Raw genomic sequence first — 17,226 nt, 5'->3', positions numbered from 1 at the left:
ATAAAAATGCTAAATCCTAATGCTGCAACACACACATCTTCATCATCCACCACTGCACCATGCTCATCTTGAGTCATCAGTCATGACTCAAGACAACACTCATTTTTTAACAACATCGAAAAAACGTTGAGATCCTTTCTAGATAAATTTAGATAAAATTTCAGTAGCTTGTATGACCTCAGTGGTGGAAGGAAGTGGTAAGATAAGGAGGTATTTGAAAATCTACTAAAACTAATATCGCTATTTACTCTGTACTCACTCTTTTTCATGCACAAGACAACTGATGGTCTAAAGCACATTAAGAAGACAAGAAATGTCACAAATAAACTCTTGATAACGCTCACCTGTGGACTGAAAGCAATTCTAGGTGACTACCACGAGAATCTGAAGAGAGAATGCAATGAGTTTTCCAAGCTGTCATCAAAGTTAAATGTAACCACATTGGACAATCTAAAATATATGAATGAAGAACTGTTGAAGGAGCCACTGATGGAGAAGTTATATATATATTTGACTAAAACACCTTGTCTGTCTTTAGCTTGGCTTTACCAGAAAAGAAAGATCAAGAGCTCAAGTCAAGAAGTCAAGAAGCTTTTATTGTCATTTCAACCATATATAGCTAATGCAGTACACAGTGAAATGAAACAACGTTCCTCCTGAACCCAGGTGCTACATAGAACAACATAAAACAAACAGTACAGAACAGAAGAACACAGGGCCGAGAACTAAGATCCTCGCCACATAAAGTGCATGTGTGCAGCTGGTGCAAACAGTGCAAAAGACAACACAAGACAGTGCAGGACAATACACAATACACAAAATATAAAATTAAAAATGGAAATAGCTCCGCCAGTACAACCTGTCGTAACAGAATAAGGTGCAGTGTAAACAAAAAAGATGTAAACAAAATTTGTGCAATTCAGCAGTAGCAGCAATCAAAAATAGAGTTAACAGTAACCAAAGGATTTGGACAGAATATTGTGCAAAATAACAAGTCCCGGAATCAGCAACAGACGGCATGTAAACATTTTGCGATAGTGAAAAATGTGATTGGTATTGAAAACCTGGGTGAACGAAGTGTATGATGGGTGTTGAGTCCGGTTTGTGCGGATCAGTCACACAGTTGTGTGTGAGTGTGTGTGTGTGAGTGTGTGTGAGAGAGAGTTCAGTTCAGTTCTTTGTTGAGGAGCCTGATGGCTTGCGGGAAAAAACTGTTGCACAGTCTGGATGTGGCGGCCCGAATGCTTCGGAACCGTTTCCCTGATGGTAGGAGTGTGAAAAGTGTGTGTGACGGGTGTGTGTGATCGTCCACAATGCTGTGTGCTTTGCGGATGCAGCGTGTAGTGTAGATGTCCATGATAGAGGGGAGAGAGATTCCGATGATCTTCTCAGCTGTCCTCACTATCCTCTGTAGGGTCTTGCGATCCGAGATGGTGCAGTTCCCAAACCAGCACATAGGAACAGTGGCGCTGCTCAGGGAGATGTTGAAGATGTCAGTGAGGACATCTGCTAGCTGTTGTGCACATTCCCTGAGCACTCTGCCAGGAATGTTGTCTGGTCCAGCAGACTTCCGTGGGTTAACTCTGCATAGAGTTTTCCTCACTTAAGCTGTCACCTGGTCACTGGGAGGAGGGATGGTCTTCCTCGCCACCATGTTGTTCTGCACCTCGAACCGGGCGTAGAAGTCGTTCAGCGCATCTGGGAGGGAGGCGTCACGGTCACAAGCAGGTGATGTGGTCTTGTAATTCGTGATCGCCTGGATGCCCTGCCACATGCGCCGGGTGTCTCCACTGTCCTGGAAGTGGTCGTGAATTCTCTTGGCGTGTGCACGCTTCGCCTCTCTGATGGCACGGGACAGTTTGGCCCTTACTGTTTTCAAGGCCGCCCTGTCCCCTGCTCTGAAGGCAGAGTCTCTTGTTTTTAGCAGTGCACGCACCTTGGCGGTCATCCACGGCTTCTGGTTGGAGCGTGTAGTGATGGTCTTGGAGATAGTCACGTCATCAATGCACTTGCCGATGTAGCTGGTCACTGTTGACGTGTATTCCTCCAAGTTGATGAAAGAGCTACCTCTGCTGCAGAGGATAACTTTATTAGAGTGATGGAATGCTGCATCAGATGACCTGGTCTTCACAATCAACTGATCTAAATCCAGTTGAGATGGTTTGGGATGATTTGGAGCAGAAAATGAAGGAAAAGCAGCCAACAAGCACTCTGGGAACTTCTCAAGAATGCCAGCGCATGAGAATGTGCATAGATGTGCATCTAAAATGTATACTTTGAAGAATCGATAAAATAAAATATATTCTGGGTTATTTAACATTTTATTTTTAGTACATTATTCTCCGCGTTCTTTCATAGTTTAGATGTCTTTAGTATTAATGTACATTGTTGAGAAGAAAAAACACTGATGGAGTAGGCGTGTCCAAACGGTTGACTAGTACTATATACAGTATATGCATTCTGTACTATAAAGTGTGTAATAATCTCATGAGTAAAATATGACTCTTCATGTTTCCAGAAGGTGTGTGTGTGTGTGTGTGTGTGTGTGTGTGTGTGTGTGTGTGTGTGTGTGTGTAGCTCTGAGTCTCAGTCTGATCTAGTTAGCACCTTTCATAAGCATGTTTGTTCTACACAAATCTCTTCAATTCACCACTTCCTCTATTTAAACACTGCATCCGCTGGAGAGCAACACATTGTGGTGGAGTCAAGATTTACAGCATGTAGAAGATCAAGAGAAGAAACTGATCATGATTTACACATTAAACACTGATACACAGCGTTGAGTGTGACAGTGAGAGAGACAGTGACAGAGACAGAGACAGTGACAGTGACAGTGTGTGTAGCCTCAGATTTAAAATAATTAAATAATGTGTAGGTGTGTACAGATGTTCCCTCGTCATTAGGAACACAGAGAACCTTCATGTTAATAAATATAGCTAATAGAATACACACACACACACACACACACACACACACACACACACACACACACACACACACACACACACACACACACACACACACACACACATAAACATATAATCTTTATAGCAAGTAGGAGGGGTTTGTATCTATCGTCTAGACTAGTCACTGTGACTAGTTCTTGAAGTTAAAAGAGACGAGAGAAGATCTGCACACACACATTTTGCGAACATGAAGATAAGTTTTGTGTTTCTGCTCCTGGGCTTCGTCCTGATCATGGCGCACGACTCAGATGACAAAGGTGACTTTATTACAAACTTTTATATTTAATATCTAAATTTTCTATCTACAATAAGCTTATATGTGCATGTATACTGTATATACTGTATATTATTAATTAAATAATAATTTAATTGTTTTTTCATTATTAATTCTATTAATAGTAATAAATCTAATCTAAAAAAATCTAATTCTATTAATAATCTATTATTACTATTACAATTACTTCTACTCTGTATATCTGTTAATAAAATAAAGATATAAAATGCATAAGATTATTACAAAAATAATATATTTATTCAATTGATTGCTAATAATAATGAAGTAATTATTTATATTATGGTTAAATATGTTTTATTAGTAATAATTTTATTAATTATACAAATAAAAATACTAATAATAATTGTATTGTTATGAAATAATTTTTATTAAAATTAATTTGATTAGGTATTATTATTTATTTATTGTTTTCATTGTTGTTGCTGTTCGTAGAATCGCTGTTTGTGTTTCCAGATGTTTTAAGACTGAAATCCTTTATATAAACTATAAAATATCTGATGTGTAGGTTTTAATTCTGACCCTCTCTCTCGTTCTCAGTGCCTGATCCTCTTCCTGTTCCATGCTGTTTCAAATTCTTTTCGGGTAAAATTCCTCCTCGTAACATCCTGAAGGTGAAAAAGACGGACTCTCAGTGCACACAGCAGGGCTTCATGTAAGAGTTGGAGTTTAGACACGAATCCTAAACACCTGATCACTTTATACATATTATAATAATCTTATGATATGAAGATAATAATATTATTTTATTTCTGCAATCTGATGTAAGCCATTTGTAAAAATGACTGTGTGTGTGTGTGTGTGTGTGTGTGTGTGTGTGTGTGTGTGTGTGTTACAGTGTTACGACTCCTAGGTTCCCCAGCCTGTGTGTTAGTAAAGACCCAAGAAACTAAAAAAATCATAATTGAGCAGCTTCAATAAGAAAGAACTCCGTAACTCACAAATAAAACATACTCAAAAAGTACCCAAGTCACGTCATCAATCAATTCCCATTCTGAAGTTTCGATTTCTTGTTATTGAACATTGCAATAAAGAAAAACAGTTATTCATATGATTGCACACTGGCGTGAGTTCCTCACACACACACACACACACACACACACACACACACACACACACACACACACACACACACACACACACACACACATAATTAGACCTATAGAAACACTCACACAAAACAATTATACAATCAAATAACACCTAAAAAGCTGCAGTGTTGTAAAAATTGTCACTGGAACAGTGAACGCTTTCATGCAGATTCTAAAAATGATGGCAAAAGCATCTCTGATTGTTCTTTTTATTTTATATACACACACACACACACACACACACACACACACACACACACACACACACACACACACACACACACACACACACACACAGTATACACACACCTAAAAGCAGTTTGTTCCATTCATTTTGAGTCTCAGCTCATTTTCTTTTATAATATATAAAACCTCTGTTCTGAAACAATCATATCATTTTTATCATGTGTTGAGGCTTTGAAATATTCATCAGTGTCTGAAACTCACGATTATCAAAAGCATGTGAAGATGAAGAAACAGTATGGCTGCCACATGTGGATCAATTCCAGCAGCGCTGATCTTCACTGCACGACTCATGATTGTTTGTTTGGATTGTGTGGATCGGGTAAAATCTTGAAAAGTATATTCAGGAGACACTTTTGTAGACCTAGTTAGAAGTACATCCATGAATAATTGCTTCCAGAAGCCTTTGTAGCTGAAAGTTGGTCTCTGTGTGCTTATCTATGAGAGGATTTTCAATGACCTGATTACTTGAACAACATGGCTGCCATCTGAGGGCACTAGAGGGCAGTATTCATTTATTTTTTACTTCTGATGTTATTCTGCATATACCACATTTACAATCCTGCATTTACAATTCTGAATTGGATTAGGGGGGCAGGGGGTGTGATCATCCACAAGGGGGCGTAGTTATATGCACACGTCAATAATTTTTTTAACAGGAAATTTGATGAAGGAATGAAGAAGGAGTGTGCTGGTACTGATCTTTAAGCATAAGGGAGATGTGCAGACCTGCAGTAACTACAGGGGAATAAAGTTGATCAGTCACACCATGAAGTTATGGGAAAGAGTAGTGGAAGCCAGGCTGAGAGAAGAGGTGACCATCTGTGAGCAGCAGTACGGTTGATTGTGTATGGTTGAGTATGGTGATTTGTGATAGAAGTGTATTTGTGAGAGTAAAGAGGAGAGCAACACATTGTGGTGGAGTCAAAATTTACAGCAGAAGATCAAGAGAAGAAACTGATCATGATTTACACATTAAACACTGATTCACAGGGTCAAGTACACTCTTTTACACTTACACTACAAAATACACGTTTTTGTTCCGTCATTTGGTTCTGGTTCATGGACTATAAGAGCGAACACACACACACACACACACACACACACACACACACACACACACACACACACACACACACACACACACACACACACACACACACAAGCATACAGACACACACATAAGTGCTTGCATGCACATAAACACATACATGCAGACACACATACCGTGCACACACACACACACACACACACACACACACACACACACACACACACACACACACACACACACACACACACACATCCCGACACACACACACACACACACACACACACACACACACATCCCGACACACACAGACACACAAAAAACAGAGAGAGGGATTAGTTACTATCTCATATATGTACAGTGAGGAAAATAAGTATTTGAACACGCTGCTATTTTGCAAGTTCTCCCACTTAGAAATCATGGAGGGTCTGAAATTGTCATCGTATGTGCATGTCCACTGTGAGAGACATAATCTAAAAAAAAATATCCAGAAATCACAATGTATGATTTTTAAACTATTTATTTGTATGATACAGCTGCAAATAAGTATTTAAACACCTGTCTATCAGCTAGAATTCTGACCCTCAAAGACCTGTTAGTCTGCCTTTAAAATCTCCACCTCCACTACATTTATTATCCTAAATTAGATGCACCTGTTTGAGGTCGTTAGCTGCATTAAGACACCTGTCCACACCATACAATCAGTAAGAATCCAACTACTAACAAGGACAAAACCAAAGAGCTGTCCAAAGACACTAGAGACAAAATTGTACACCTCCACAAGGCTGGAAAGGGCTACGGGGAAATCGCCAAGCAGCTTGGTGAAAAAAGGTCCACTGTTGGAGCAATCATTAGAAAATGGAAGAAGCTAAACATGACTGTCAATCTCCCTCGGACTGTGGCTCCATGCAAGATCTCACCTCGTGGGGTCTCAATGATCCTAAGGAAGGTGAGAAATCAGCCCAGAACTACACGGGAGGAGCTGGTCAATGACCTGAAAAGAGCTGGGACCACCGTTTCCAAGGTTACTGTTGGTAATACACTAAGACGTCATGGTTTGAAATCATGCATGGCACGGAAGGTTCCCCTGCTTAAACCAGCACATGTCCAGGAACATCTTAAGTTTGCCAATGACCATTTGGATGATCCAGAGAAGTCATGAGAGAAGGTCATGTGGTCAGATGAGACCAAAATAGAACTTTTGGGTCATAATTCCACTAAACGTGTTTGGAGGAAGAAGAATGATGAGTACCATCCCAAGAACACCATCCCTACTGTGAAGCATGGGGGTGGTAGCATCATGCTTTGGAGGTGTTTTTCTGCACATGGGACAGGGCGACTGCACTGTATTAAGGAGAGGATGACCGGGGCCATGTATTGCGAGATTTTGGGGAACAACCTCCTTCCCTCAGTTAGAGCATTGAAGATGGGTCGAGGCTGGGTCTTCCAACATGACAATGACCCGAAGCACACAGCCAGGATAACCAAGGAGTGGCTCTGTAAGAAGCATATCAAGGTTCTGGTGTGGCCTAGCCAGTCTCCAGACCTAAACCCAATAGAGAATCTTTGGAGGGAGCTCAAACTCCGTGTTTCTCAGCGACAGGCCAGAAACCTGACTGATCTAGAGAAGATCTGTGTGGAGGAGTGGGCCAAAATCCCTCCTGCAGTGTGTGCAAACCTGGTGAAAAACTACAGGAAACGTTTGACCTCTGTAATTGCAAACAAAGGCTCCTGTACCAAATATTAACATTGACTTTCTCAGGTGTTCAAATACTTATTTGCAGCTGTATCATACAAATAAATAGTTACAAAATCATACATTGTGATTTCTGGATTTTTTTTTTTAGATTATGTCTCTCACAGTGGACATGCACCTACGATGACCATTTCAGACCCCTCCATGATTTCTAAGTGGGAGAACTTGCAAAATAGCAGCGTGTTCAAATACTTATTTTCCTCACTGTATATATCTTTGAAAAAAAAAATTATCAGCAGATCTTTGATGACCACAGTGTGTGTGTGTGTGTGTGTGTGTGTGTGTGTGTGTGTGTGTCTGTGTGTCTGTGTGTGTGTGTGTGTGTGTGTGTGTGTGTGTGTATAAAAAGAGTCAGTACTCTGTAACTAAAGCAAACTTGAAGTGAGAGAGAGACGAGAGAAGATCTTCACACACACATTCTGAGAACATGAAGATGAGTTTTGTGTTTCTGCTCCTGGGCTTCGTCCTGATCATGGCGCACGACTCGGGTGCTACAGGTGACTTTATTACACACTTTTATATTTAATATCGAAATATTTAATCTAAAATAACCTGCAAATGTTAATAAAGTAACATCATAAAAAATAAAAGAAATGTTATATTAGAAACAAATGATAATAATATTATAATTATTATTATAAAAATGTGTCATTAAATTATGTTCACATTCAAGAAGATTTTGATGATGATGATGATGATGATTATTGTTGTTGTTGTTGTTGTTGTTGTTGTTATGAATGCTGTATGTGTTTTAAGACTCTATCTCTCACTCTCAGTGCCTGATCCTCATCCTGTTTCGTGCTGTTTCAAATTCTTCCCTGGTAAAATTCCCCCTCAACTCGTCCTGAGTGTGAAACAGACGGACCGCCAGTGTGCACAGCAGGGCTTCATGTGAGAGTCACACACACACAAAATCACTGGTCTATATGGAGAAATATATATAATATAATATAATATAATATAATATAATATAATATAATATAATATAATATAATATAGTATAATATAATATAATATAATATAATATAATATAATATATATCATATTATATTAATTAAATTTTATTAAATTTTATTTTATTTCATTTTATTTCATTTTATATGATATGATATATGATATTTATTTTATATATTATATGATATTATATGATATTATATGATATTATATTATATTATATTACATTATATTATATTCATTTTATTTTATATGATATTATATGATATTATATTTAATTTAATTTAATTTAATTTAATTTAATTTAATTTAATTTAATTTAATTTAATTTAATTTAATATTATATTATATTATATTATATTATATTATATTTTGTTAAATTATTTTATATTTCTGACACTCAATAAAATGATGTTATGTGTGTGTGTGTGTGTGTGTGTGTGTGTTTCAGTGTTTCGACTCCTAAGTTCTCCAGACTGTGTGTTCGTGAAAATCCCAAGAATCCAAACAGTCTTTAATTTTGCAGCTTAAATCAGAAAGAATTTCAAATAATATTTGTGTGACTTTTTATGCAAATTTGTTCTCAGGTCACATAATCATTTTGTTCTCATGCTGAAGCTTTGATTTATTGAACATTGCCGTAAATAAAAGCAATTATTCAAGTAAATGCTCACGTGATTTCTTGACTTTAAACGATGGCATGCTGTTATTGCAAAAAATAATCATCTACAGAATAAGGAGAGGAAAAGAAGTTCTCCTAAAACAACATCTTATTAAGTTTTATTTTTATCAGGTTGTTGTTACATTGAATGAACATGCAATATACACATTAGTTCCAGTTTTTATTTACCAGAAAATAAAAACACAGTTTCCATCACCAGACTCTTTTCTCTCTCTTTGACTCTCTTGAAGTTGATTAGCGCCGGCACTGGAGACTCCTTCCATCAATAAACATCTAAAAGGAAACTTCACTGTATCAGCAAACACTTTTTTAAAATTTTTTATTATGTAAACCTTTACTTTTTCATTCTAACTTCACCGATACATTAGCATTTTTGGAAACTACACCTTATGACCAAAAGTTTGTGCACCCCCCCCGGACAATAACATGTACTTATGAAATATTTAATTCCCTGTTTAATTCCCTTTTGATGTGATACTGAGCTCCGTTCTTCTGGCAGTGCTTCCCAAAAGTTAAGGAGAGTCAAGAGTCAAGAAGCTTTCATTGTTGTTTTAACCATAAAAAGCTGACGCAGTTTGCCAATTAAAACTTTATTATTTTCTTTTTCTAGCAATTGCGAGTTTTTTTTACTTTATTTCTCTCAATTCATTATTTATTTTGCAATCCACTTTGTAGTAACAAAAAGTTTCACACAATAAAGATGAAATAGGCTACAATCAATAGAATTGCATGGTATTACACTGAGCATCTGATCCCTGGAGAAAACTGTCTAACAATCAACTGTGGAGGAGATGGAACAAGACAGATAAAGCAGAGGAACCTTGTTTATACACCAACAGCTGGTGGATGCACCAGAAATTTTGGATGTTTTTACGAGAAATAAAGTCACAATTGAAAGAAAAAATTCGGAATTAGGCAAAAGAAATATTTTGTGGTGGAAATGGGGCTTAGATAGGATTCAGGCCAAAGGAAATGTTTGGGATCGTTCAAAACTAAAACAAAAATAAAAGAAAAAGCTGTTTACTTTATTTTGGAGTAATCTGAAATTTATTTTCACATTTTTATTTCTTTATTAATTCATTTATTGATTTTTTATTTATATATTTGTATTTTTATGTCATTTGGCAATAAAATGCAATAAGTGGGTTCAGTATTCACCGATATTCTTGTGTGAAATTTCAGCAATAAAAATGTAATTAAAAAACAAAAGAAAACGAATTACTTGTTAATTTTAAGAGACTCGTATGATTTTTTCTTTTATATTCAGTGTTGCTCTTTAATAAATAAAATGTACTTCTTATCTGATTACTCAATTCATTGCTGGAATAAACGGCAGAAAACTCGATTACTAAAAGATTCGATAGCTACAGCTCTAGTGTGTAATGTACCATATAAACATATACAAACAATATTTAAAGATTTCAGTTTGCGAAATATAAATGAAAGACGCGAAATGCGAAGTCCTGCAGAGGTAAATTCAGTAGATGTCCATGTTGTTATTCACATTGTAAAAGGGTCCATGTGTGCATGTGTGTGTGCTGAATATCCAGAGCTAAGCTCCATATATTAGATGTTTGAGTAGGTGTGGGGTTTATTCTGCCCCAACTCTAACTACAACTGAATTCCTTTAGACACCCTGCAGGAGCTCTAATCTTGGACAGATATTGATTTTCCAAATGAAGTATCTGCTGGCATATTGTCTGAATTTTTGTGTGGCAGGTGGACTCCCAGAACCTGGAGACATCAGAAACTTGCTCCTACTCACGGTGACTCACGGTGCCTTGGAGTGTCTTTATAGGATTAGACTTGAGCTTTCCAGCTGTAGACACAGAAGTTTTCCTTTCCTGAGCATTTTTGACCCATACATGTTCTTCCAGGTGCAGGTGTGTGCAGATTGTATACCTTGGACACTGGTTGATGGTGGTGTTGGGGTCTTCTCTTATTCCAGAGATCTCTCATGCCTTTTTACCTTCTGGTCTTTTCAGAGTCTTTAACTTTTATATAACAGTAATAATACTCTGTTGAGATAAACATGCTCCTGAGGTACCAGTAACCTGTGTTCCTGTCCTGTTTTTCTTTTTGGATCTGCCCGGTTCCTCCCTCTCTTCAATTAGAGCTACTCTATGCAGCTGAGGATGGTTCCTGAGCAACTCAGGATAGATTTGGACTGTAATTAACATCCACATCTGCTACAATGACTCAGGACATTTTACATTACATTTATGATATTCAGTAGACGCCCTTATCCAGAGCGACTTACAGTTATCATATTCATACACCTGAGCAGCCATGGGGTTAGGGGTCTTGCTCAGGGCCCCAGGAATGGCAGCTCGGTGGGATTTAAACACATGACTTTCGGATACAAAGTCCAACACCTTAACCACTAAACTCCCAGCACCCCTCAGGACCACAGCATGCATGAACAGTTCCTCATTTAAACATTTATCACTGTCCTGCACACCTCAACAATCATGGGCCTGTATATAATGGACATTTGGTGCCACCCAGTTGAGGACGGGTTCCCTTTTGAGTCTGGTTTCTCACTAGGTTTCATTCTCATGCCATCTCATGGAGTTTTTCCTTCACCACAGTTACCACTGGCTCACACATTAGGAATAAACTTCCAATTATTAAAAAAAAAAACCTTTATCTCTGTGAAGCTGCTTTGAGACAATATCCATTGTTAAATACTACAAAGAAAAAATAATTTGAATTAAAGGTGAGATACAGGAACGAGTGTTCTAATCTTCCTTCCCATGAGGAGTTCAGTAGGGTCATTTCCAGAGATGCTCGGTACCCCAAACTACAAGAAAAGGATCATTAAATATTTCAGAAGATTATTGGTTTCCCTTCACCACTGGCTCAGTTTTCTCCAAACTTGTGATTTGTGTCTTTGTCATTGTTTTCATTGTATTCTATATTTGTCCTATTCTATTAAAAAATTTTTGCACTTTGACCTGCTTCACTTTCGTTCGATCTCGCGAATAATTTCCATGCAACGGCGAATGAGTGTAGCTTTTACCATAAACGGTGGGAATACGATGTTGAAAAGTAACTGCTGCTTTTGCAACTTGTGTAAGTGATGCTAAACTGATCAGCCATGTGGGAGAGGAGATGATTGCGTTTGATAAATTTTAGAAACATTAGAAGCTCTTTACACTTTTGCAGAAGTTCAGATAAACTGAGAGATTTCAGGTGCAAGGCTGGGGAGTTTGGTGATGAGGATGGAGGAGGGTCAGAGATGGTGCTTGAGATAGACTCTGTTCTGACCAGGGACGTTATTAAAAACTCATTTCCACTCCCAGCATTTAAAGCACGTCGGCTGCCCTGTTCTGGTGCACTCAGGATTCCAGATTCCTTTGATCAGTAAAAGCTAATTTGGCAAATTTACTTATTGGTTTTTCATTGATAATCTTGTACTTTAAATGTTTGATGATCAAACAAAGTCCAGTCAATAGTAAATGTTTCCCCCTTCAACCATCAGCACTGGATCATAACATTATAATCACAGATGCACTAATTATGACTTGTTTGTGAAAATCTCTTCATAAAAGCCATTTTTTGGCATTTGACCATGCGTTTTGGGGAAATTTTCACTACATCAGACTCTGAGCTCACGCTCACTCTCACTCTCAGGCAAGTCCACAGCTACATACAGTACACAAGCTTTGATCCCAGAAGCTCCAGTTGCTACGTGATTCATTTACAATACAATTCAATGCAATTACAATTCAATTAAACTACAATTCAATTCAATTCGATTCTATTCGATTTGTAAAGCATTTAAAACAGTAGAAATGACCCCAAAGAATATTTACAAAAGTACATACAAGTACATTACAAACATACATTTCAGCTAATCATAAATTATACATTCATCCCTAATAAGCAAACCAGTGGCAACTGTGGTAAGAAGAAATTCCCTGAGTCTCCCTTTGTGAAACCTTGAGAGGAACCAGACTCATTGCAGCAATGAGCCAATGTAGCAAACCATCGACACTAATCCCAGGCCAAATCCATCCTCATGGTTCCTCAGATGAACCCTCCACAGTAACCTGATGAATCTTTAGGCAACTTATGTGGAGAACAACCCTAACCCTAACCCTAACCCTAGATGCAAAGAACTCTTTCCAAAAGTAAGGCTTAAATCAGGCAGGTCTGGAGAGCAGAAAGGGACAGGATCAGTGGTGCCCCAAGAACATGTGTAGCTCAACAGAAAGAAAGAGAGAGAATCAGGAATATCAATTATTAGGTATGTTTATTGTTAAGGTCCCCTGGTAGTCTAGTGGTTAGGATGCGGCGCTCTCACCGCTGCGGCCCGGGTTCGATCCCCGGTCAGGGAACCGACCCCAGCCACTCTTAGCGCCGGTCCCAAGCCTGGATAAATGGGGAGGGTTGCAATAGGAAGGGGCATCCAGCATAAAAACACGTGCCAAATCAAACATGCGGATGATCCGCTGTGACGACCCCTAACGGGAGAAGCCGAAAGAAAGTTTAAGGTATGTTTATTGTTAACTGATGGTTAAGGACACTGCGGTGTGATCAGAATGAAACTAGAAACTCAAAAGAGAGAGTCAGAACGCTTGAGACTTGAGCGAGCTCTGGGATAACCAGAAGTCTCACAAAGTTCATCACAGCAGATACATTTTAACTTGCAAGTCCTCCAGTAGTAATTATTAAAATAATACATTTTTTGTTTTACTGGTATTATATAGTAAAAACCACAAGTGCTGAACCTCTTTCTCAGTTCTAATTAATAATAATAAATTCACCAGATGTTAATTTTGATCAGATAATTATTACAACAGTATTGCCACATGTTCAGTTTCACACCATTTTCCACTAAATAAGTTTACACTGAGTTCTGCTTTTTCAGTTTCTCATTTACTTTATTTTTCTCTGATGGAAATGTGTATAACTAACACACACACACACACACACACACACACACACACACACACACACACACACACACAACATCTTAATATTACTTTCATGATGATTTGCTATCCTTAGCTGTCTTTAGCTGCCATTATGACCTTGAGAGGAAATGTTGGTAAATATTCACTAGCTGTCATAGATGGTGGTGGAGTCCACATGGGACGTGAGTGTTTTATATATGGACAAACGTTTGTGGACAGCATAAGATTGGTATGTGGTTCTTTTTTAAACATTTAATTCCCCATTTAGTCTTCATTTGCTGTTATAATAAGCTCCACTCTTGAGGATCTCCTGCTATAGAGCTCTGAGCTCTAAATTAAAGCTGATCAGTGTTCGCCAATGCAAGAACCAAAAGCAAATGAAAGCAAAAGCTGATACAAGTCAAGAATTTAACCAATCAACAGAAGGTGAGGACTGAAAACAGAATTTATTCAGAGAAACTAATCAAGGGGAACACGATACAGGTGCACACAATCACAGGAAACGAGATAGAAATTGTACAAAACTATGTGTAATGTTGCCCTCTGCTGGTTAAATACTGAACTGCCTGTGGTAGATTTGAGCATTTGTGGCATTTTAATTCTGTTTAGATAATATTAAACTGTATGTATATGCTGGGTTCAGCAGTGTTAATGTTCTGGGTCAATTTATAGCAGTGGCAGGCGGTAAGGGCCAGCAAAGACTTCTCTACTGGTCCAAACACTTTCAGAAGCACTGACCTACATTTAAAACCTAAATTATAATATTTGTTCCTTGAAATAGTATTAATTATTCCCAACAGTTTATTCTCTTCATTTCGCAGCGTTTCTCTCGGCTGCACTTCCTCCAGTACGTGTATGTGGATGTTAGATTTTTTGTCATATCAGATTTCAGCCTCTATTTGCTGCCATGTCAATCTAATCTGCTCAGAGCCTTCATAGTCAGTACTGCTGGCCTTTATATCTTAGACGTTATTATCAGAGTCTGTTTCTTTAACCATTAAGATTTCAGATTCTCCTCACAGGGCAGCTCGCTGACCCAGAAGAGTGTCAGCATTGTTCTTCCTCTGATTGGTTGGTCAGAGGGAAACTGTTACAGCAGAGTTTGACTGTCAAAACACGTGTGTAGCTCTGCACATATTAATACATCTGAGTTAGACTTTTTTACTCCTACGGAGGAAGAGAAATTGATTTGGTCTTGGACACTTAGAAATCCATTTTGAAGAAAATCTAGACATAATGAGGAGGTGGTCCAACCCTGAAGTTAGCTAGCGTGTCTCAGCCCGGGAAAGGGTTTGTTCTCCACCTCCAGACCAGTGAATACGAGCGGTACCACTGGATTACAGCCTCTGAGGGGCGCTGCACATTATGAGTCTGCATCTCTGGTAAGTAGGTTGTGTTTTATTGAAAAGTTTATGTTTTTGTCATGTTAATAGACAAATATTGATTCTGAACTGCTCCAGATGTTGTAGGTGCACAGTTGTGGTTGTAGTGTAGAGGTTTGGAGTCTTAACTGGGTTTCTTGCTTTAGTAAAATGGTTTTCACCTCCATATGTGAAACGTCTCTCTGTAATGCCACGTGTTGTTATATTGCGTGTTTGTATAGTATTGATGGTTTCTATAATTGTGACGTGATTGTGGTGGTATTAAGGGGTGGATTAGGTCGGGTACGTCTCCACTGAAGGCCCAGGTACCAAATGCACAGTCCACCACTGATTTACAGCCACAGGCTTTTCCTCTTACAACCCATTAGAAGCAGATCTTCATGAAGTTGCTTTGTGCAAAGGGACATTGTCATGCTGGAACAGGTTTGATGCTCCAAGTTCAAGTGAAGGGTTACCAAATCCACAGTCGTCCTGTACAATTGTTTGGAGAAGCAATTTAAAGGAAGAACCATATATGGCTGGAAAAGTCAGATGTCCTAATACTGAGAAAACTAAATACACTGCTGACTGATTAGTTACAGATTGATAAATAATATGTGACTCGAATTTCTGAGCAACATGACTTAGAAAAAGATTGCGCTTGATTATGAGGGTGTCGACTCCTGGAAGCTCTTACATTACCAAACTGCGAAAGATCAGATGTGCTGAGAGATTTGTAAACAGGAAGTGTAAAGAGGAAAGCGGTGTAATGTTCTATAATTAGTATAATATTCTACGCATTATTGAAACGTTTATAAATGAGATGTGTTTATTATAATTATTATTATTAGTGGTAGTAGTTAGAAATGTTGAAGGAAGTGCTGCTACATATCACACACCTTAAAAATGGAAATGAATTTTTCAACGATGAAGCAGAACCACAGCGATCATTACCTTTCTATGAGGGGCCTTCAAGTCCAAGTGAGACTTTTGAGTTTATAAAGTCGGTCCCTATTAGATATCCACGGGTTTTTACGCCTTTGTTCACAAGAAACTTCAGCACCATGCGCTGTTCCATGCACCAACGTCTGCCATCGTGATTAACGGTCTCTGGACCGGCTAGTAATAGGACACGCTAGCCACATACTACTGCATGTAGTACCGCCACGCTAGCATCCATTTATATACCTGTAACATTAAAAGTCCCGGTTTGACTTAAACTCCCTTCGTATAACGACATGTACTGAAGTGTTTTATTCCCCTTATTCTACAGCAATTCACTGCCATTTCCATTTACAGCATTTGGGAGACACCCTTATCCAGACTGACAGTTATCTAATTTATACAGGGTTGAGGGATGAGGGATGAGGGCCTTGCTGAGGTGTGGCAGTTTGGTGGTGCTGGGATTTGACCTCATAACATTCCAATAATGTCCAATTTTACAACCACTGAGCGCCACTTCTCTTGTTACAATTACAATCTTAGAGGTCATCAGGTCCTACAGGAACAACTGAGCTACAATGTGTGTGTGTGTGTGTGTGTGTGTGTGTGTGTGTGTGTGTGTGTGTGTGTGTGTGTGTGTGTGTGTGTTTTTGTAGGTGAGTGTGTGTGTGTGTGTGTGCATGTTTATGTGTGCAGAATCTCAGAGTTTACAGGACATGCATGCTTTTATCAATTCTCTTTTCCTCTTTGTGTATGCCAAAAGAAATTATAGTGAAGGAAAGGAAGGATGTGTGTGTGTGTGTGTGTGTGTGTGTGTGTGTGTGTGTGTGTGTGTGTGTGTGTGTGTGTGTGGTGTGTGTGTGTGTTTGTCTGTGCCTCGTAATGATAACTGTAGGAAGAATAGATCGCCCTTTAAATATATATATATATATATGTATAGCTGTCATCTATAAACACACACACACA

The 17,226-nt window shown here is 38.4% G+C and overlaps 1 long non-coding RNA gene across 1 annotated transcript; it reads left to right on the top strand.

Annotated features, from left to right (window-relative positions):
* Positions 1-3,108: 3,108 nt before the first annotated feature.
* LOC310737096 lies at positions 3,109-9,020 on the top strand. Its single transcript, XR_014536750.1, has 4 exons — positions 3,109-3,223; positions 7,749-7,896; positions 8,176-8,290; positions 8,805-9,020. It is a non-coding gene; the product is annotated as an uncharacterized lncRNA (long non-coding RNA).
* Positions 9,021-17,226: the final 8,206 nt, after the last annotated feature.

Source organism: Silurus aristotelis, assembly GCF_946808225.1.
Source record: "Silurus aristotelis genome assembly, chromosome: 14".
NCBI lineage: Eukaryota > Metazoa > Chordata > Actinopteri > Siluriformes > Siluridae > Silurus > Silurus aristotelis.
Note: the sequence above shows the minus strand (reverse complement) of the source record. Positions and strands in the feature narration are given on the sequence as shown.